Below are 21,292 nucleotides of genomic sequence, written 5' to 3' on the forward strand. Positions count from 1 at the left end.
CTTCAAATTATGGTGGAGAAATAGGAACTCAGAAAAGTGAAATCAAATTACTGGCTAATAATAGGAGCAAGCTCTCAGTGCTATCTATGTGGCCACAGGTCCATATTTTAGCTCAGTATCATGCTGGAGTGGGAAAACAACAAGGCCAGGCCTCAAGTCCTGTTTGGCCCCGTCCCAGTGAGATAGGGTGAGATGAGAGTCAGATTGCTATTGACCTTCACTTGATAGGCATCCACCGCCCACCAGGAATGAATTTGCCTACAGTTCTTTTTGGAGCAAGAAAAGCTGTCCACCACCCATAGTAGCTGAAAAGTAGAAGGAGCTATACTCTTGATACAAAGAGATAAACATTGGAGCTTTACAAGCTCAACTTCGTCTTTGCACAGGATTCTCAGTGAGAAAGAACACAATAGACTCAAAAGTCTAAGGCTTTTGCTGCATTATCCAGAGACAGTAAAATTGTTTCTTATTGTTAATTTTTTCAGTCTTGACAACTTGATGACCATGAAAAGATAATTTAGCTAATGTCCTTTGAAGTCCCACGTGTACCATCCAATCAAGCCAAAGAATGGACGGTTCACATTTTAAAATATTTTTTCCTGCCTTCATGGACTTATTTATTCACTGAAGAACAATAAATATTTACTGATAGATTATTGTATGTCAGACATTATGCTCTTGGCAGACACGGCAGAGATCAACAAGGCATAAATCTCTCCTTAAGAATCTCTTGGTCTAGTAGTGAAAACAACAAGACCTGGACGCTGATACAGATACATGCAGGGCACTGGGAGAACTCAGAGGGTGAGTTCCGCCTGGAGTAGAATCTGACAGTTCTACTGAGAAGCTGAAAGGTGGGCAGAGGGGCACTTGCAGGAGACAGAAGTGGGAGAAGTGCAGGGTTTCAAACAGAAAGACCCCTACATGCTAATTAGAGAGTCTTGGAAGAGTTCTATGCTTTGGGAAAAAGCAAGTAATCCAAAATTTGGGAGAGTGAAGCTTGAGGAATATATTAAAGGAAGTGAAATTAGAGAAATAAGCAGCTCAGTGAAGAAGGAGGTCACATATTTGCCCAGGATCCCAGTTTACCAAGCATTAGGTCTGGGACACCAGTCTTCTGCCTTTGATTATGGGAAAATGGCAACTACACAAATCTAATTCTTCTATAAATGTGATCCCTGACCTTCAGAGAATATTGAACATTGCTGAAAGAACTGAAAGATGCATTGCAATTCCTTACGGTAAAGTTGGATTCAATCATATAGTTGAAGTTGGTATCTTTTATGATAATTCTTCTGTATGGTATACAATCCATATTCCAATAAGAAGCACTGAAGAGCATCTTTGTGTCTGGCTAAAGTTAAATGAAGATCTCCTGAAATCCTGAAATCATGGCTCCCTTGCCCACCGACTATTAATATGTGTCTCTTCACCTGCATGCATGTTTGCACTGCATGCATACCACTACCTAGCTCCTCCTTCACCCTGCCTGTCTCTTCCTACCAAGCACTCTCTCAGACCACATGCTTTTGGAGCACTGAGTCACCATGTAAGAAGTCCAGCTATCTGAAGCCACCCTACTATAAAGATCATATACTAAAATGGAATATAGATAGAAGAATATGCAAAGGGGCCCTAACTCTTCCAGTCTCTAGCTTCAAGAGTCTTTCTGTTCCAAGTATCAGGTCAAAGAATCCTTTGAAATGACCTCTGCCCAGTCACCATCTGACTGCAACCTCTTAAGAGACCTCAAGTCAGGAAAGCTCAACCAAAGTGCTCCTGAATCCTTTACGCTCAGAAACTGAGAGGTAATAGATGCTGATTGTTGTTTAATAAAGTAAGTTATAGGATAATATATTATGCAGAAATAAGTGGTACAAATTGTCAACGGTGTTTTGAGTAGGAAGCCCAAATGATACAGAGTGGTGTTTCTTACAGTGTCTGTCTCTCTGTACCTTTGTTCTGGCTTTTCTTCCTTATCTTCATTTACCAAAACTCACCCATTCTTGAAGGTTCGTTTCAGATCCCCCCACTTCTCAGTCTTTCTCTGATCACCCTGGTTCATAATGAAGTCTGTCCTCATATAATTTTATTTATTTATTGTTGGTTGTGCTTGGTCTTTGTTGTTGCACAGGCTTGTCTCTAGTTATGGCAAGTGGGGGCTACTCTCTTGTTGCGGTATGTGGGCTTCTCATTGCAGTGGCTTCTTTGGTTGTGGAGCACAGCCTCAAGGGCACTTGGGCTTTAGTAGTTGTAGCTCCCAAGCTCTACAGCACAGGCTCGATAGTTGTGGCACAATTGGCTTAGTTGGTCCATAGCATGTGGGATCCTCCAGATGACGGATCAAAACTGCATCTCCTGCCTTGGCAGGAAGATTCTTCCCCACTGAGCCACTAGAGAAGCCTGATCTCTGTCCTCTCTGAGGTCAGGACCAAGAGTTCACAGACCTGCCTGAAAAGCAGAATCCTTGTGGAGTTTATTGAACAAGCAAGTGCCTAGGCCCACTGAATCATAATGGATAGGGTGGAGACCAACCATCTTTACTGGCCTGACATCAGTTGGTGGACTGGTGTGGATCAGCTTTTGGAAACCATTTTTCTGGACCACAGACCTGAGTACAAGATTACTCATTGCCTTGTAATACCCACTACCCTGCAATGAATCTTTAAATGTGTGAAGAGTACAACTCTGTCCCTTTGTGAGTTCACTTAATGAAGATTTATTGGGCATCTGCTGCTTTCCGGGCATCACACTAGGTGATGGCAGGACAGAGATGAGTAAGCACAGGCTCTATCTCAAAGAGATCTCAGGTACTTCCTCCAGGGTAGAAGACGGGGCCGTGATTCAGGGAGGCAGGCAGCTGGAGGTGGAATGAAGCAGCATGTTCAGCTGGTACTAAAACACCCTGAAGCTTTTAGGAGCACAGTCAGCCAGGCAAACAGGTAGGACCAGGATGAGCAGGCTGCCATGCTTCTAACCATTCTTGTTCATGCACAAAAGTCCCACTTCAAGGCTTCCCTTGATGGTCAACATAATCCAAGTTTACCTGTAGAAAACTGTCTTCAGGGATGACCAAACATTGTGTTCTCTGAGGTCTTTACCCACCAATGGATTGTCTTGCTTAGAGAAGAGTCAACATTCTAACCAACTATATATTAAGCACTTACATTCCAGGTTACTGTCCTAAGCAATTTCCCCCATTCTCTAAGAGCATCTATTTGAGAGAAGCATTAGTATTTTATCCTTGTTGTCTCTCTTACTGCTACATCTCCACTCTGCCTACCTAACTCGGATCCTCCAACACTATGCCCACAGTCACCTATGTCTAACCTGGCATCAGCCAATGCACACATCTGATACCTGAGAACAAGTTTGCCAACATTACACTTAAACCTACTGTATTACTTTCCTATTGCTCCTGTAAAAATATTACCACAAGCTCAGCAGTTCAAAGCAGCATAAATTTCCAAGTATACCTGTTTTTATTGTGCTTTGCTTTATTGCAACAACAACTGGTTCCTCAACTCTGCTTCCTGACCTGGTGCTGTCTCTCGAATTGCCTCCTTTCCCTTACCATCTCAATATTTTCATGCTTTTTTTATCATACTCCAAGGCCCAGCCAATTGCCTTGTCATTGAAATATTGACTGAAATCACCAGCCATAACCAGTGTCTCCCTCCTGCCACTTCTTGCAACATCTGCACATTCTTCCTAGGAGCATATTGTACAGAGTTCTTATCTTCACAACTTTGTAAGCTGCTAAGAGAAATGGTAAAGAGGATATAAAACATATATTCACTGGAATATTACTTGGCTATAAAAAGAATGAAATAATGCCATTAGCCTTGACATGGATGGACCTAGAGATTGTCGTTCTAAGTGAAGTAAGTCAGACAGAGAAAGGCAAATGTCATATGATGTCATGTATGTGTGGAATCTAAAAAGGAAAGGTACAAAGGAACCTATTTACAAAAGAGAAATAGAGTCATGGATGTAGAAAACAAACTTATGGTTACCAAGGGGGGAAAAGGAGGAAAGGTAAATTGGGAGATTGGGATTGACGTATGTACACTAAAATATATAGCTGATAAGAACCTACTGTATAGCACAGGGAGCTCTACTCAACACTCTGTAATGACCTGTACAGGAATAGAAGTTAAGAAAGACATGAGCATAACTCATTCACTTTGCTGCACAACAGAAACTAATGCAACATTTTAAATCAACTGTACTCCAATAAAAATTGTTTTTAAAAATAAATAAACAAAAATAAAAGCAAACTTTATTTATTCTTTACTCTCTTTATTCCCTATACACTGGTCTTGCTATAGAGTACCCCCATATGCAGATCTGCTAAGTGCATGAATGAACAAATGAACACAAAACATCAATGCTTTCTTCAGTAACACCACCATGATAAGTTGGAAATTGACTCAGCTGGGCTTATGAAAGTCAGTATGTTCCTTCAACAATGTACTTTTACCCAACAGGAGACTCAGAATACCAATTAGAAGAAAAATCTCCAGTCACCTGTAATTACAAGATTTCTTTCTCAAACATTCAAATGCCCATTGTAAAAACAAACAAAAAGACCACCAGAAAATGAGAAGTACATGAGATGTGTTTATGTATGGGTAGACATATCAGTCTTCTCAAATCAACTGAAATTTTGTGTCTTGCCAGCACAATGTAATGACCGTCAGATTCCCCAAATTACTTTATGTCTCTACACTCCTGTATTATAAACTTTTTTTGGGCAGACCTAAAAAAGGAGTAGAAGTAAAGTAGGAGGAGGAAACAAGGAAAGGATTTAAGAAGGAGATGCTTCCAAGCTAAATCACACAAAAAATGAAACACCCTTTCCAGCAATGAGGTTCCATGTGGCTTTTGACAATGGTTCAAAGCTATTACGCTTCTTTAATTCCTAGATGCGTCAGCCGAGAAAGGTTTCATTATTCCCACCGAAACCAGAGATACTTCAGATTTATGTGATCCACACCCTTGGAATCAAGGCACTAACATGTTCTGCTGGAGGCAGTGAAAAGCTTAGCATCTCGCTTTCAAAAAGAAAGATTTCCTGTGAAACAACTGGAGCCAATCACCGTGGATCAAGTCCAGGTTATTACAGCTCACACGGCTGAGGTGAGACCGGGCTGAGAAAGAGTTCCTGCTTGTTTTTCACTTCATTCTTCCCTATTGTGAAGATTCCTATCCATTGGCTTTGAAAGCTTCAGTGGTTGGTTAGACCATACTCTGTGTTTGTAAGAGCTTCAGGGATTTAGCAAAACACTCTCTCTGCCTTTGACTAATTTCCCTCACTCAGGGACAGATCTATGATTCAGCTTCATCAAATAGCCTGGGAATTCAGTGATGATAGGTAATTGTCCTTTAATGCCAAGTTGATGGGCTCTTGAGGCACTTAACTATCATTAACTAATTAAACTACATATAAACATTCACCTGCCCTGGCTAACGACCAAGTTTAGGCTAAGGTCATCAACAAAAAGCAGACTCACTAAGTTTCAGCTATCATGTATTGTCAAAGCTCATTGTTTTGTTGCTTTGGCATAAATTTTGTTTTCATTAATGTTACTGGGGTGCAGAAGCAAATGATCAATCAAGTAAATTTCCCCACAAGAATAATTCTTAACCAGAGCTTATGTCGCTTTGAGGGGTCTTAACAGATCTGTTGTGGGAGTCAGGGGCACAGAGTTCAAGCTGTTCTGATATACCTTCCTAAGGATGTCACATTCATCAATCTCCATTTGAGATAGCGAGCTCATTATTTCTACTGGCATTCTTTAGTGGCATCCTTCAAATTTTAGCGAGGAGAAAAAAATGTGATTTCATACTGATGCTGAAATATGTTTAAATTTTAATTCTTGTATATTACAGTGGGAGCCTAGATCGATACATTTAAACTTTATACCAACCACGTTCTCAACCATAACTGCACATGGGAATCACTTCTGGTTTCTTAAAAAATTCTGGAGCCAAAGTCCCTTCCCTGAGGATTGTACTTTATTAACTCTGAAGGAAGCCTTTGGTGTGTGTTTGTGTGTGTATGTGTATACATACATATGCAAACACACATATATACATATAAATGTACATATATATGTCTAAAATTTATGGTAATATTAATGAATTGATGTTTATTTGATCAATAATCAAAAAAATTAGTGACCTAAAATTGCTTTTATTTAATGAATATTCACTGAATACTTGCTACATATAGGATGTAATGCTGAGTAAAACAAGGCCTTATGCTAAAGGAATTTGCAATGACTTTTAACTACTAGACAAGAAACACATCTTATTCATCTTTGTAGCATCTCCTACATCTGGAACAGATACTGGCTCATAATGGAAATTCAGTTCACATTTGTTCCATCAATGAGTGACTTCATGTTCTTCCTATAGCATGTAGATATCTATTCTGAGGCTGATTTTTTTCTTCTCTTGAGTTGGCCATCTTTAGGGTCTGTCAGTGTTCCGTTCTGTAGTTTCACATTCTTTCAGTTCTTTGGACTTGCCCTGCTCCCTCTCACCACAGACATGTCACACCCCTTTCCATCCCTCCTCCCACCTTTCTTAGCCTAGCAGACTTCTATTCACCCCTTAAATCTCAACTCAAAGACCATTTACCCATGGATTCCTTCCTTGACATCTACTGCAGACCTTGTCCCCTATATGGACAACCCAAGTCCACTTCTTTCCCTCTACTCTCTTACAAGACCATGTTTCTTTCACTCAGGACTCATATAAATTTGAAATTCTATAGTCAGAAATGCAATTCATTCTTTAGTAGGTCTCTTCACCTCCCTCACCAGATAAAAAGCACCATAAGAACAGGCCCAGTGTGTCTACTCTCGCACCTCCAGAAGTTCACAGTGCCTGCACACAGAAAGGATGAAAGAACTAATTGCACCTAAGAACTATTAGGATGAATAAGTAAATGGCAGAGAGATCCATTTGTCAACACAAGAGCTGACAAGCTGGTAACAAGCAGTTGCAGGGATCAAATAGCAGAATAGGGATAAAATAGTGAATTCTTGCCAGAAAGACTCAGGACCAAAAGAAGTGAGAATAGGAGTAAGGGGAAAGTCATTTTCTTCTGTCCTGTCCCAGAAAAATAGACAAAGCACCATTTCTGTTCCATAAGCAACATTCAGTGGCCACTGTTTTGTCAACCATGCACTGCTGCTGCTGCTAAGTTGCTTCAGTCATGTCCAACTCTGTGCGACCCCATAGACAGCACCCTACCAGGCTCCCTTGTTCCTAGGATTTTCCAGGCAAGAGTACTGGAGTGGGGTGCCATTGCCTTCTCTGCAACCATGCGCTGGTGCTTGAGAAAAACTCAGGCTTGGCAATCAAGTTCTATAAGTACTCTTCTTGTCTTATCCCTTCACTTTCACTATTAACTAATTGAGATCTCTTGATTGACAAGCTGGGAAAGCAACTTTACAACATGTTTAGGAGAGCAGGCTCAGGAAGCAGGCTGCCTGGGATCAACCCCTAGCTCTGCTTCTAGTTTCTGTGAGAATGGAAGAAGATCTTCAGCACTATGAACCTCAGTTTCTTTGTCCATGAAGTGGGGATACTAACAGAACTAGCTCCCTGGGATCATAATGAGAATTAAACAAATTAACGTAAATTAAGGACTTGGTTCCATCACAACATATCAGTTCAGTTCAGTTCAGTCACTCAGTCGTGTCCAACTCTTTGCGACCCCATGAATTGCAGCACGCCAGGCCTCCCTGTCCATCAACAACTCCCGGAGTTTACCCGAACTCATGTCCATCGAGTCGGTGATGCCAACCAGCCATCTCATCCTCTGTCATCCCCTTCTCCTCCTGCCCCCAATCCTTCCCAGCATCAGGGTCTTTTCCAATGAGTCAACTCTTTGCATGAGGCGGCCAAAGTATTGGAGTTTCAGCTTCAGCATCAGTCCTTCCAATGAACACCCAGGACTGATCTTCTTTAGGATGGACTGGTTGGATCTCCTTGCAGTCCAGGGGACTCTCAAGAGTCTTCTCCAACACCACAGTTCAAAAGCATCAATTCTTCGGCGCTCAGCTTTCTTCACCGTCCAACTCTCACATCCATACATGACCACTGGAAAAACCACAGCCTTGACTAAACGGACCTTTGTTGGCAAAGTAATGTCTCTGCTTTTTAATATGCTATCTAGGTTGGTCATAACTTTCCTCCCAAGGAGTAAGCATCTTTTAATTTCATAGCTGCAATCACCATCTGCAGTGATTTTGGAGCCCCCCAAAATAAAGTCTGACACTGTTTTCCTTGTTTACCCATCTATTTCCCATGAAATGATGGGACCAGGTACCATGATCTTAGTTTTCTGAATGTTGAGCTTTAAGTCAACTTTTTCACTCTCTTCTCTCACTTTCATCAAGAGGCTTTTTAGTTCTTCTTCACTTTCTGCCATAAGGGTGGTATCATCTGCATATCTGAGGTTATTGATATTTCTCCCAACAATCTTGATTCTAGCTTGTGCTTCCTCCAGCCCAGCATTTCTCATGAGGTACTCTGCATATAAGTTAAATAAGCAGAGTGACAATATACAGCCTTGACGTACTCCTTTTCCTATTTGGAACCAGTCTGTTGTTCCATGTCCAGTTCTAACTGTTGCTTCCTGACCTGCATACAGGTTTCTCAAGAGGCAGGTCAGGTGGTCTGGTATGCCCATCTGTTTCAGAATTTTCCACAGTTTGTTGTGATCCACACAGTCAAAGGCTTTGGCATAGTCAATAAAGCAGAAATAGATGTTTTTCTGAAACTCTCTTGCTTTTTCGATGATCCAGCAGATGTTGGCAATTTGATCTGTGGGTCCTCTGCCTTTTCTAAAACCAGCTTGAACATCTGGAAGTTCACGGTTCACGTATTGCTGAAGCCTGGCTTGGAGAATTTTGAGCATTACTTTACTAACGTGTGAGATGAGTGCAATTGTGTGGTAGTTTGAGCATTCTTTGGCATTGCCTTTCTTTGGGATTGGGATGAAAACTGACCTTTTCCAGCCCTGTGGCCACTGCTGAGTTTTCCAAATTTGCTGGCATATTGAGTGCAGCACTTTCACAGCATCATCTTTCAGGAGTTGAGATAGCTCAACTGGAATTCCATCACCTCCACTAGCTTTGTTCGTAGTGATGCTTTCTAAGACCCACTTGACTTCACATTCCAGGATGTCTGGCTCTAGGTGAGTGATCACACCATCGTGATTATTTGGGTCTTGAAGATCTTTTTTGTACAGTTCTTCTGTGTATTCTTGCCACCTCTTCTTAGTATCTTCTGCTTCTGTTAGGTCCATACCATTTCTGTCCTTGATCGAGCCCATCTTTGCATGAAATATTCCCTTGGTATCTCTAATTATCTTGAAAAGATCTCGAGTCTTTCGCATTCTGTTGTTTTCCTTTATTTCTTTGCATTGATCGCTAGGGAAGGTTTTCTTATCTCTCCTTGCTATTCTTTTGAATTCTGCATTCAAATGAGTATATCTTTCCTTTTCTCCTTTGCTTTTTGCTTCTCTTCTTTTCACAGCTATTTGTAAGGCCTCCTCAGACAGCCATTTTTCTTTTTTGCATTTCTTTTCCATGGGGATGGTCTTGATGTCTGTCTCCTGTACAATGTCACGAACCTCCGTCCATAGTTCATCAGGCACTCTGTCTATCAGATATAATCCCTTAAATCTATTTCTCACTTCCACTGTATAATCATAAGGAATTTGATTTAGGTCATACCTGAATGGTCTAGTGGTTTTCCCTACTTTCTTCAATTTAAGTCTTTCTTCAATTTAATTCCCAACATATAAGTTCTCACTATTTTATTAGTGGTTCAACTATCAATAATGGATTAATAATGGAAAGGGAAAAATGGAAACTAGCACTTATAGAACACCTACTATGTGTCCGGAACTGCCAAAAATACTTTAGGTCAAGTTGTGTGTTGTGGTCAGTCGCTCAGTCGTGTCTGACTCTGCGAACCCATGAACTGTAACCTACCAGGCTTCTCTGTCCATGGGGTTCCCCAGCCAAGAATACTGGAGGGGGTTGCTATGCCCTCCTCCAGGGGATCTTCCTAACCCAGGGATTGAACCTGCATTTCCTCTGTCTCCTGCATTGGCAGGTGGATTCTTTACCGCTAGTGCCACCTGGGTAGCCCAGGTAGGTCAACTTGATCCTCATTCAGTCCTTATAACAATCCCAAAAGGTGGTTAAAACTTACCTACAAGGAGGTTATAAATCTTGCCAATATTCACAAAGAGAACTGTTATCTAATTCTGCTGCTGTGGGAATGTTGATTCTTTAAGAAACAGAATAGATCAGATCTTGCTGGGACTATTTCTTATAGAATTTATGGTTAAAGGAAATTCCTTGCAAGGCATTAAGACAATGTTTGTATCCATGGCAACTCTCTTCACTTTGAAGGCAATGACCATTATTCTGATTTCCCCAAGCACAACCTTGAAGAATATAAAGCTTAAATCATGCACACTGAGAAAAGCCCACAGCTTAGCATCAGAAAGTCCTGGAAGCTTTTGGACTTTAAACCAGCTCCATAATTTCTCTGAACTTCAGTTTCCTCTTTTCTAAAAAATGAGAACGATAAATGGGGCACCTAATGCCAGCCTTGCCTGCCTCATAAAGTTGGACTGATGATTGAATCATTGCCACTTGAAGCATAATCTGTCCATGGGCCACCATCTACCCCATGACTCCCAGTCTCAGCCCAGACCATGGAATCAGAATTTCTGGGGGTGGAGCCAAGGAATATATTTAAACACTATTCTTTGGCATGTGAAAGTCTGAGAGGAATGGAATTAAGTAATGCAATGGATAAACAACCATTTTGTAAATGTTAAAACATTTATACAAACAAATGTATTCTATTTCTGTCCAACTTTCTCCCACCTACATTCTTCCTTCTCTCCTCCCTGCTCTCTTTCTCCCTGCTCTACTTCCTTTATTTCTCACTGTCTCTCAGCCACTTCACCTCTTGCTCTTCCCACCAAACTGAAAATATTGTCTGCAGAGAACCTGTAACCTTCTCAATTTTCGTGGTTCTGAAAGCAATATGTGAAGTGAAAGTGAAAGTTGCTCAGACGTGTCTGACTCTTGTCGACCCCATGGATTAGTCCATGGAATTCTCCAGGCCAGAATACTGGAGTGGGTAGCCTTTCCTTTCTCCATGGGATCTTCCCAACCCAGGAATTGAACCAGGGCCCCCCGCATTGCAAGCGGATTCTTTACCAACTGAGCTGTCAGGGAAGCCCCATTTACCATATTTACGATATAAGACATTTACGATATAATGTCTGATAAATGAATAGCCAGATTAAGAAATTGAAAAATGGTATCCAACTATGTTAGCGTTTTTCTTTTTATACACAAAATCTTATTCTGTCTACAGAATAGTTTTCTTCCAATAAACTTCAAATGCTTTCATGGGTCACAACTCAGGCATCTTTGCCTTCATGTGATCTTTCTGAAGCAGGCAGAGGCAAGCAGCAGCCTCCAGCCCAACCCCACCCCATTTCCCACCTGGACAGATGTTGAGATAGTAACAGAGAGTTTGAGTGATTGCCTCATAACAAACAGGAAGGAGGGAGAATCAGCATCAGAGACTGGTATGTAGACATCCCAACCCCTGGCCCATTGCCCTTCATCCTCAGGAAATTTGCAACTAGAATATCTGATGAACCCCAGCTCTCTTCTTTTCAGTAGGAGGTCTGGGAAGAATATGTAACTTCTTTCTACCTGTATGCTTTGAGATTTAAATTAGAGAGCATTTGTAAAACACCTGAAGCATACCAAGTGTTTGGTAAATATTACATCTCTTTCCCCATATTCTTTTGGGCTGGCTCTTGCAAATGTTATCAGCAAAATGTACTTGGCTGTCTGCACCAAACGTATCTTGCTTGCAGGCCACAGAGTGCAGTCCTGCCCTTTGATCTGCATTCCTTCAACAGCTGGAGGGATGGGACTGTTTAAGCTGAAAGTGAAAAATATGACCAGCCTAGTTTTTTCAATATGTGTTTCTTGGACTACCTGAATCAAAATCCCTGAGCATCTGTTAAAAATGCAGACTCCTGAGACCTACCCAAGATTTCCAGGGATGGATCCTAGGAAACTGTATTTTTTGTGAGCACCCCAGGTAAACTTTATACCCACTAAAATTTGGGAACTATTGTTCTAGCTCCTTTGGTTTCAGCCTTGATGATACACTAGAAAGAACTGGGAAACTTTTTAAAAATTTTAATTGGAGAATAATTGCTTTTGATATTGTGTTGGTTTCTGCTCTACAACAACACAAATCAGCCGTAAGTGTACATACATCACCTCCCTCCTGATCCTTCTTCTCATCCCACCTCTTTAGGTCTTTAAAGAGTGTCAGACTGGCCTCCTTGTATTATATAGCACCTTCCCTCCACCTATCTATTTTAGACAGGGTAGTGTATATATGTCAGTGCTACTCTCTTGATTTGTCCCACCCTCTCCTTCCCTCTCCTTGACTACACCAAAGCCTTTGACTGTGTGGATCACAACAAATTGTGGAAAATTCTTCAAGAGATGGGCATACCAGAGCACCTGACCTGCCTCCTGAGAAATCTGTATGCAGATCAAGAGGCAACAGTTAGAACTGGACATGGAACAACAGATTGGTTCCAAATCAGGAAAGGAGTACATCAAGGTCATATATTGTCAACCTGCTTATTTAACTTATATGCAGAGTACATCATGAGAAACGCTGGGCTGGATGAAGCACAAGCTGGAATCAAGATTGTCAGGAGAAATATCAATAACCTCAGATACACAGATGACATCAACCTTACGGCAGAAAGTGAAGAAGAGCTAAAGAACCTCAGAATGAAAGTGAAAGAGGAAAATGAAAAAGTTGGCTTAAAGCTCAACATTCAGAAAACTAAGATCATGGTATCTGGTCCCATCATTTCATGGCAAATAGATGGGGGAACAGTGGAAAGAGAGACTTTATTTTTTGGAGGGCTCCAAAATCACTGCAGACGATGACTGCGGCCATGAAATTAAAAGATACTTGCTCCTCTGAAGAAAAGTTATGACCAACCTAGGCAGCACATTAAAAAGCAGAGACATTACTTTACCAACAAAGTCCGTCTAGTCAAAGCTATGGTTTTTCGAGTAGTCATGTATGGATGTGAGAGTTTGACTATAAAGAAAGCTGAGTGCCAAAGAATTGATGCTTTTGAACTGTGATGTTGGAGAAGACTCTTGAGAGTCCCTTGGACTGCAAGGAGATCCACCCAGTCCATCCTAAAGGAAGTCAGTCCTGAATATTCATTGGAAGGACTGATGCTGAAGCTGAAACTCCAATACTTTGGCCACCTGATGCGAAGAACTGACTCATTTGAAAAGATTCTGAAGCTGGGAAAGATTGAAGGTGGGAAGAGAAGGGGACAACAGAAGATGAGATGTTTGGGTGGCATCACCAATGCGATGGACATGAGTCTGAGCTTGCTCCGTGAGTTGGTGATGGACAGGGAAGCCTGGTGTGCTGCAGTCCATGGGGTCACAAAGAGTTGGACACGACTGAGCGACTGAACTGAACTGAACTGACTCCTTTCCCTGCTGTGTCCACAAAACTGTTCTCTACACCTGTGTCTCTATTCCTGCCCTGCAAACAAGTTCATCAGTACCATTTTCCCAGATTCCATATATACGCAGTAACAGATGATATTTACGGGAACTTTTGAGAAATATCAAAGCCCAAGTTCCTGCCCAGGAGAACTGAATACGAATATCAGGTCAGGGCAGACATTGGATGAGGGTTGGGATAGCTGGATGGTGGGAGTGGAGGGGGGTTACCATTCAGACCTCTTTTACCCTCTAATTAATCCATTAGCTTTGAAATTCATCTGCCATTGAAAGACAAAGAAAATGATGGTAAGAAATGATATAAAAATATTTTTAATTTTTGTTTCCTAAATCAAGAGTATAATCTGATCTGTCAATGGTATTTTGAAAGGAAGTCCTTTTCTCTGTTGTGTGTGTGTGTGTGTGTGTGTGTGTGTGTAGGATTTGAGGAAAGTATCAGGCCAAATGAGCTGAAAGCAAGGTTAAGTTTCTTCCCTAAGCTACCTTCCAACAAAGATGCTGTGCTTGTATGACCAGTGTGCGCTGTTGCACCAAGGAGCACCTACCTAGCATTTAAACAGCTTGCACTTTTAATTATTATACTAACATTTTGTCAACTGTCAAAGGCTCAGAAATAATTTAATATCCTCTCATCTCTGTGCAGCACATTTATTGATATTCATGAAGTGAGTTCCCCCAGCAATGTCTAGACGGAATGTCAATAGGGTCTGCTGAGGGAGATCCTTTTCACAGAGGGAGGATATTAATAATGGAATTCAGAAATTATTTTAATTTTGGTTTAATAAAGGATTAGATGGGACAAGACCACCGTGCCCCCTTAATCATCTGAGGCATAAATAAATGTAACCAGGCCAAGTCATTTTGAATTTCAAAGATGAGAAATGATCAAGTTAACATAATTCCCTTTTAGCTGATATCATCCTCATGATTACACAGGCCCAAGTCTAGTCTTCTGTGTTACACCAGAGGGCTATTTGCTTGTGTCCTTTGCAAAGGGAATAGTGACTTTGGGGAGGTGGCCTCCCACTTTTGGAAACCCGAATTGTGAAAAAGATGAAAAACTGCATTTGGCAGACATCCTTGGCAGTAAACTCAAAAAAAGAAACTGGAAACGATGAGGATGTATTGTCCAGCACAGGGAAATATTGCCATTATTTTATGACAAACTTAAATGAAGTATACAAAAAATATTGCATCACTAAGTTGTAAACCTGAAACTAATATAATATTGTAAATCAGTTATGTGTAGATATATATTTAATTTTATCTACTTATTAAATAAATCCCCTAGTAGTTCAGATGGTAAAGCATCTGCCTAATGTGCGGGAGACCTGGATTCAATCCCTTGGTCGGGAAGGTCCCCTGGAGAAGGAAATGGCAACCCACTCCAGTGTTCTTGCCTGGAGAATTCCATGGACAGAGGAGCCTGGTGGGCTACAGTCCATGGGGTTGTAAAGAGTCGGATGCGACTGAGCAACTAACACACACACACGTTTATAAAATAGATATATAATAGATGGATAGATAGATTAAAAAAAATAGTCCAAGCTTCATAATGGTTAAAAAGGAAAGACTGCTACATATTAAGGATCCAACAAAGTCATCACTATCCTTGGGCATACTGTAGATACTCTGCTAAACTTTCCCCAAACTTTTTTACAATTAACCTTCAAACAACCCCAGGAAACATGCCTAGTTATTACCTCTGAATTTATTGTTGATTTGTGAAGACTTCTGATTCAGAGGGTTGAGTTAATCATACTCCCCAGGGGATGCATTCTTTTACTATTTATCTCTACAGGCCCCCTTTAACTGATTTATTTATCCCTTTTTATTCCACACTCCACTCCCATCCCTCCATTTCACAGAGAATGGTTTCATTGTATTCATCTGTGTGTTTTGTTTGGATGTGGTCTTACATAGTGTGTAACCTGAGTTTCCTTTTTCATTGGAGCTTTGTTTTCAGTGCCATTGATGCTTCTCTGTGTACCTCTAACACAAGGTGTATATTTACTAGCTCTATTTTACAAGATGAAGGTTAGAAAGTAATCTTAATTGCTTAACAGCATCACAAGGATATTAAATTGTAGAGGTAGTCTTCAGGTATCTTTTCTTCCAGAGAGAGTGTTCTTGACTATTCCAGCATTTTGCTTCCCTTTTTTGGTAATGTGTATTTACTCTTTTTTGTTTTCATTTTATATTGGAGTATCACTGATTAACAATATTGTGTTTGTTTCAGGTGAACGGCAAAGTGAGTCCATTATACATATACATGTATCTATTCTTTTTCAAATTATTTTCCCATTTGGGTTATTACAGAATATTTAGCATAGTTCCCTGTGCCGTACACAGGTCCTCGTTTGTTATCTATTTTAAATAGAGCAGTGTGTCTGTGTTTATCACTTCCCTTTGAAAATATTATGTAGTTTGTTTTACACAAGAACCCTGTGAAGCGGGTTCTTGGTAAGTAACTTGTCCCAAGATCACTACTCTAGATAGTAGCAGAGCTTGGATTACAACCCAGATCTGTCTGACCTCTGAATCTGTGTGCTTTTCATTTTTTGATCTAATGACCTATCACTACTAGAGCTTCCAGATTTACCGCCTTCTTCAAACTTCTTGCTCTGTTTTATTCTTGTTTAGGGGATTGGATACCTTTTCTTATCAAATAGCACCACATAGGCGAGAAAGTGTCTTGCAGAGAGAGTCCCGCTGGGTCGTGTCACTTCAGTATCACCATGGCAGGTACTACAGTGATTAGTCCCATCTGAACCTATGGGGCAAAGTAAGGGTACACAGGCAGTCTCTCCACTCAAAGTGAATTTCTGCCAAGTTCTCATGTTGGGATAATGAGAGAAACATGCCCTTCTTTCCCCAAGGCTGACATGATGCAATAGGTCTGGTGATAGGAGGTTTTGCTTACTGTAGTTGCCCTTGGATTCTTTATGGCTTTATCTACTGGATTATTTTAAGATCCTTGTATGTCTTAGCAGGTGGTTCTGGGAGATCAACTGTACTGTCCTTGCTAGTAAGCACTCAAGCAGAGTGAAATGAAGCCTCAAATCTCGTGAATAACCTCTGAAGATCAGAGTCTAGTCTTGTGGACCAAAGTTCTTGTACCTCAATTAAACTAAGATGTGAAAAATGCATTTGTATGCTTTTACAACATTTGTCTTCAGCTACTTTAAATCCCGCCAGCTATTTTGGATGAATCACATTTCTTGACACCAAACAAAGGACAGAGAAGACATTGACATTTTAGAAGCATCAAATGGAGTTTTCTTATCCTAATACAACTTTGAAGAGTTGTGTGTGGGAAAAAAAGTAATGGATTTTAGAGTAAAATAAGTATCTCAGACTCACTTGTTCTTTCCAATGTGACTTTAAATAATTTATTCAACCTATATTTCCTCAAACATGAACTGGAGACAATGACATCCATCTCACACTGCTATTATGAAATACTAAGAGAAAATGCATATAAAACACCTGACACATTATGAGACATTCATTGAATGTTAGGTCATCATCAGAAAGAAGGGATGGGCAAATATTTTAGTGCCTCAGCTCATTTTAAAGATTTTTCTAGTTGAAGATAAATTATAGATTTTTTTTTCTTTGCCCTTTCCATTCATTTTGGTAGAGGACAGCTTAGCAGGGCCATGCAGCATTTGGAAGGTCATTCTGTGCATGAATTTGTTTTGGCATTTATTTCTTCCTTCTTTATTTTATTTTATCCACTGCCAAGGGGGCATTTTGATTGGCACGGAAGCCAAGTGAAACGAAGCACTCCCTCTGAGGGACATCCATGCAGGAGTTCTGTGAGAATCACCTCCTTTCTGTCTGATGAGGGCTGACTTTCTTCCCCTTCACTGTGTTTCTGAGGGATTTTTGATGTTTTCCTGGCCCTGTCAGTTTCATTCCTTGCCTGCCTCATTCACCAACACCACGAGGCTCTATCAGCTCAGACGTAGAAACATGATGCCAACGTTGTAGAATCCATTTGGACATGGTAACATCTAGTCTGAGGCTTATAGGGGACTATGACTAAATTTATTTTAAAGCCTAAATGGTTTCTCTGCCTGTCTGACACTTGATTTCAGTATTCAGCCTCTTTGCTAGTGATAGGGATTTTGCTCCTTGTCCCTTGAAAGACATCAATCATCGGAGCTCACCTGTTCCCATTAGCTGTACTTTTGATCAGTGGCTTCAGAATGAATCATCTGAAAATTCCTACTGCATTAAGCAGAACCCCTTTCAAGTTGTCTAGTGATGAAATGTGTTATTCAATAATCTCTGTCTTGTCCAGTGCCCAAAGAAATTTAGGAGAAAAAGGGACTCTGTTTTAGAAGAGACTTTGAGAAGATGGTGTGTTCGTAAGAATCATGTGTTACACTTTGCACTGAAGATGAAGGAAAGTGTGTGTAATAAGTGAGACAATTTAAGGTAAGTTGGTGGAGGATCAAAAGCTTAGACCGAGAGGACTGTTCTTCCCCATGTGGCCCCCGACCAGCAACCCACACACCCTGCGACCTTGTCCCAAATACAAGTGCATGCTTCTCTCCCTAAGAGATTCTCATTTTGTATGTGGAATCCTAGAATTTACAGGTGATCCTGATGGACACTGACACTTTGAGAATTACTAATACAGAGACCATATACCTTACTTTCCTCAAAGACTGTATATCAGGTTTCATTTTAAAATTCAGTTCAACACATTTCCAAATAAAGAAAGAAATGAAATGGTTGGTGTGGTAGAAATGGGAATAAACTTAGAATTTAAGCAGATGTGGTTTTAATTTTTAATTTCAAAACTGGGGTGGCCATTTGTGGTTTTTTTTATATATATATATATATATAAATTTATTTACTTTAGTTGGGGGCTAATTACTTTACAATATTGTAGTGGTTTTTGCCATACATTGCCATGAATCAACCATGGGTTTACATGTGTTCCCCATCCTGAACCCCCCTCCCACCTCCCTCCCCATCCCATCCCTCTGGGTCATCCCATTGCCCCAGCCCTGAGCATTTGTCTCATGCATCGAACCTGGAATGGTGTTCTGTTTCACATACATGGAAAATAAGTCTTGATTTCTTCATTCTGGGAAAAATATTAGGATTGTATTTCTCTGACCTTTTGGAGGTGGATGTAGCCAGGGGGAGCTTGAGCCAATGAAATGTGAACAGTCTGACAATGTTTGAGAAGGGGCTGGTCAGCCTAGATCCCAGAGTGGCTATGCTGAGCAGAAAACGCTTGCTAACCCAGAGGGGACATATAGAATGAGTGAGGAAGAAGTGTTTTAGGACATTAATATTCTTGGAGCTGCTCTTTACTGCAGCAGAACTTAAAGTTGAACTGAAAGTGTTAGTCCCTCAGTCATGTCTGACTCTTTATGACCCTATGGACTGCAGCCTGCCAGGTTCCTCTGTCCACAGGATTCTCCAGGCAAGAATACTGGACTGGGTAGCCATTCCCTTCTCCAGGGGATCTTCCCGATTTAGGGATCAAACCTGGGTCTCTTGAGTTGCAGGCAGATTCTTTACCATCTGAGTCACAGTGCAACAGAACTTAACCTAACCTCGTTCACAAGCACAAACACTATATGATCTTATGTGAGGTAGTTAAGCTCCTTGTGCCTCATTATCATCTCAACTGAATGAAAAATGCAATGTCTGTAATTAAAGATTATTGGGAAAATTAAATAAAATTGTGTAAAAGAGGCCATACTAGGTAATGAATATGTATCAGTTTCTTTCCTTATCCCCGTAGTCTTTCTCACCAATGTAGGCATACTTTCATTTATAAAGAATAAACCTTTATAATATGCATGGATGTTTTCCTAGTAATATGCTATGTCCAGTTGGAACTTCCTAGAAATAAGTAAGTTAAGATTTTTGAAAGGACACTTAAGAAATTGTACGCATTTATCCTGTGACATCAGGATAAATTATTGACAGTTCAGTCAATCATTCAGAGTTACATAATCTTGAAATTGGAACACTCATTGAAGATTGGGGATCATCAATGCCATACACACAGACTGACACATACTGGGATGAATAAGACAAGACCATCTCTCTGTCTTCAGGAAGCTAATGGTCCTGTTAAGGAGGCAGAAAAAAAAATCAGAGTTGAATGAACTTAAACAATGATGCTGGTGCAGTGATAGATATGCAGAGAGCAATGGGAACAAAGGAGAAAAAATGATAAGTGTACAGAGATAGCCAATGATAACTTCATGAAGATTGGTTTCAGACTGAGCCTTAAGTGAAAAGAAGATGAAGGCTGAAGTGACTTAACACAGCAAAGACCACCAGCTTGATTGATGTAATTCAACATAAGCATATAGAGGAAGGCCCAGCTTTGAAATCAAAGTTCTCACAAACACTAACATTTAACATTTGAAGGTATGAAGATTAAATGAGTTGTCTAACAGTAAGGGAATAACCTGGAGGGAGTCACAGAAAGGAAATCACTGGAGGAGACTTTAAAGAAAGTTATCGTCTACACTTTAGAAAGTAGAGAACATTGGAGTGGATTTGTTTATTGTAGCATCAGTGACTTAGTGAATGACAGCTCATACAAGAGGATGCATCTCTTGCATGCATAAATACATATATGCAAAGATATGTCTCTTGCAAGATATGTCTCATATATGCAAGATAAGGAAGCTTTACTAGGAAAGTATATTAGTTCTGAAATAAGCTTGCTTGCTTTAGCAACAGTTAGAACTCCCTTTAGGGAGATCAGAGTTGGACCAGAAGTTTAAAGAGTGATGTGGTTCAAGGAAATATTTTTGGAGACATGAACATATTGATGAATGCAGGGAAGAATTTTGTTAAAGAATCATGGGAGAAATGGAAAAGCTGGTGCTGGTGTGTCCTATAACAACAAAACATTAAAGAAGATAATTGCTTGCTCTCCACACACACTCTTCTATATCCCTTGTATTTAGTTTTCACAACAATCCTAGGAAGAAGATATTTTATTATTTCTCTTTTTATTATTACTCCAGCTGCTGTGTTGAGACTAGAATGGAGGAGACCAAGAGTAGAAGAAGGGAGATAGTTAGAAGACTTTGCATAAATGTAGGTTCACGATAGGGCCTTCCATAGTGCCTCAGATGGTAAAGAATCCACCCGTAATGTGGGAGACACAAGCTCTTTCCCCGGGTCAGAAAGATCCCCTGGAGAAATGAATGGCTACCCACTCTAGTATTCTTGTCTGGAGAATCCCATGGACAGAGGAGCCTAGCGGGCTATAGGTTCAAGATGATGGTGAACTGAATGAGAAGGAAAAGGAGGTTGGATCTGATATGGTTTTTGAAGGTAGAGCCAGACAGATTATTGATAGAGCAACTGTACACTGTGAAGGAGAGAAATTAAAGATTACTTCAAGTTTTTTGTACAGAATAGCTAAAAGAATGGAGCTGTTATTTATCAAGATGAAGAAGACAGTGGGGAAGCAGTTTGGGGTGAAGGGAGATGAGAAGTGAGGTTTTCAATATGTTAAGTTTGAAATATCTATTAAACCCTCAGATGGAGATGGAGAGTAGGCAACAGCTATACAAATCAAGAATTCAGGTGAGAAGTTTAGGCTGGAGATGCAAATGTGGGAGACAGTGTCTATATAACACTTT

The 21,292-nt window shown here is 40.5% G+C and overlaps 1 long non-coding RNA gene across 1 annotated transcript; it reads left to right on the top strand.

Moving 5' to 3' along the window:
• The first annotated feature begins 88 nt into the window (after positions 1-88).
• LOC145511225 (uncharacterized) lies at positions 89-16,798 on the top strand. Its single transcript, XR_014057679.1, has 3 exons — positions 89-1,808; positions 4,929-5,142; positions 16,643-16,798. It is a non-coding gene; the product is annotated as an uncharacterized LOC145511225 (long non-coding RNA).
• The last annotated feature ends 4,494 nt before the right edge of the window (positions 16,799-21,292 follow it).

The sequence above is a fragment of the Giraffa tippelskirchi genome, chromosome 6, assembly GCF_054371585.1.
Source record: "Giraffa tippelskirchi isolate mGirTip1 chromosome 6, T2T-mGirTip1v1.2.pri, whole genome shotgun sequence".
NCBI classification, from domain to species: domain Eukaryota; kingdom Metazoa; phylum Chordata; class Mammalia; order Artiodactyla; family Giraffidae; genus Giraffa; species Giraffa tippelskirchi.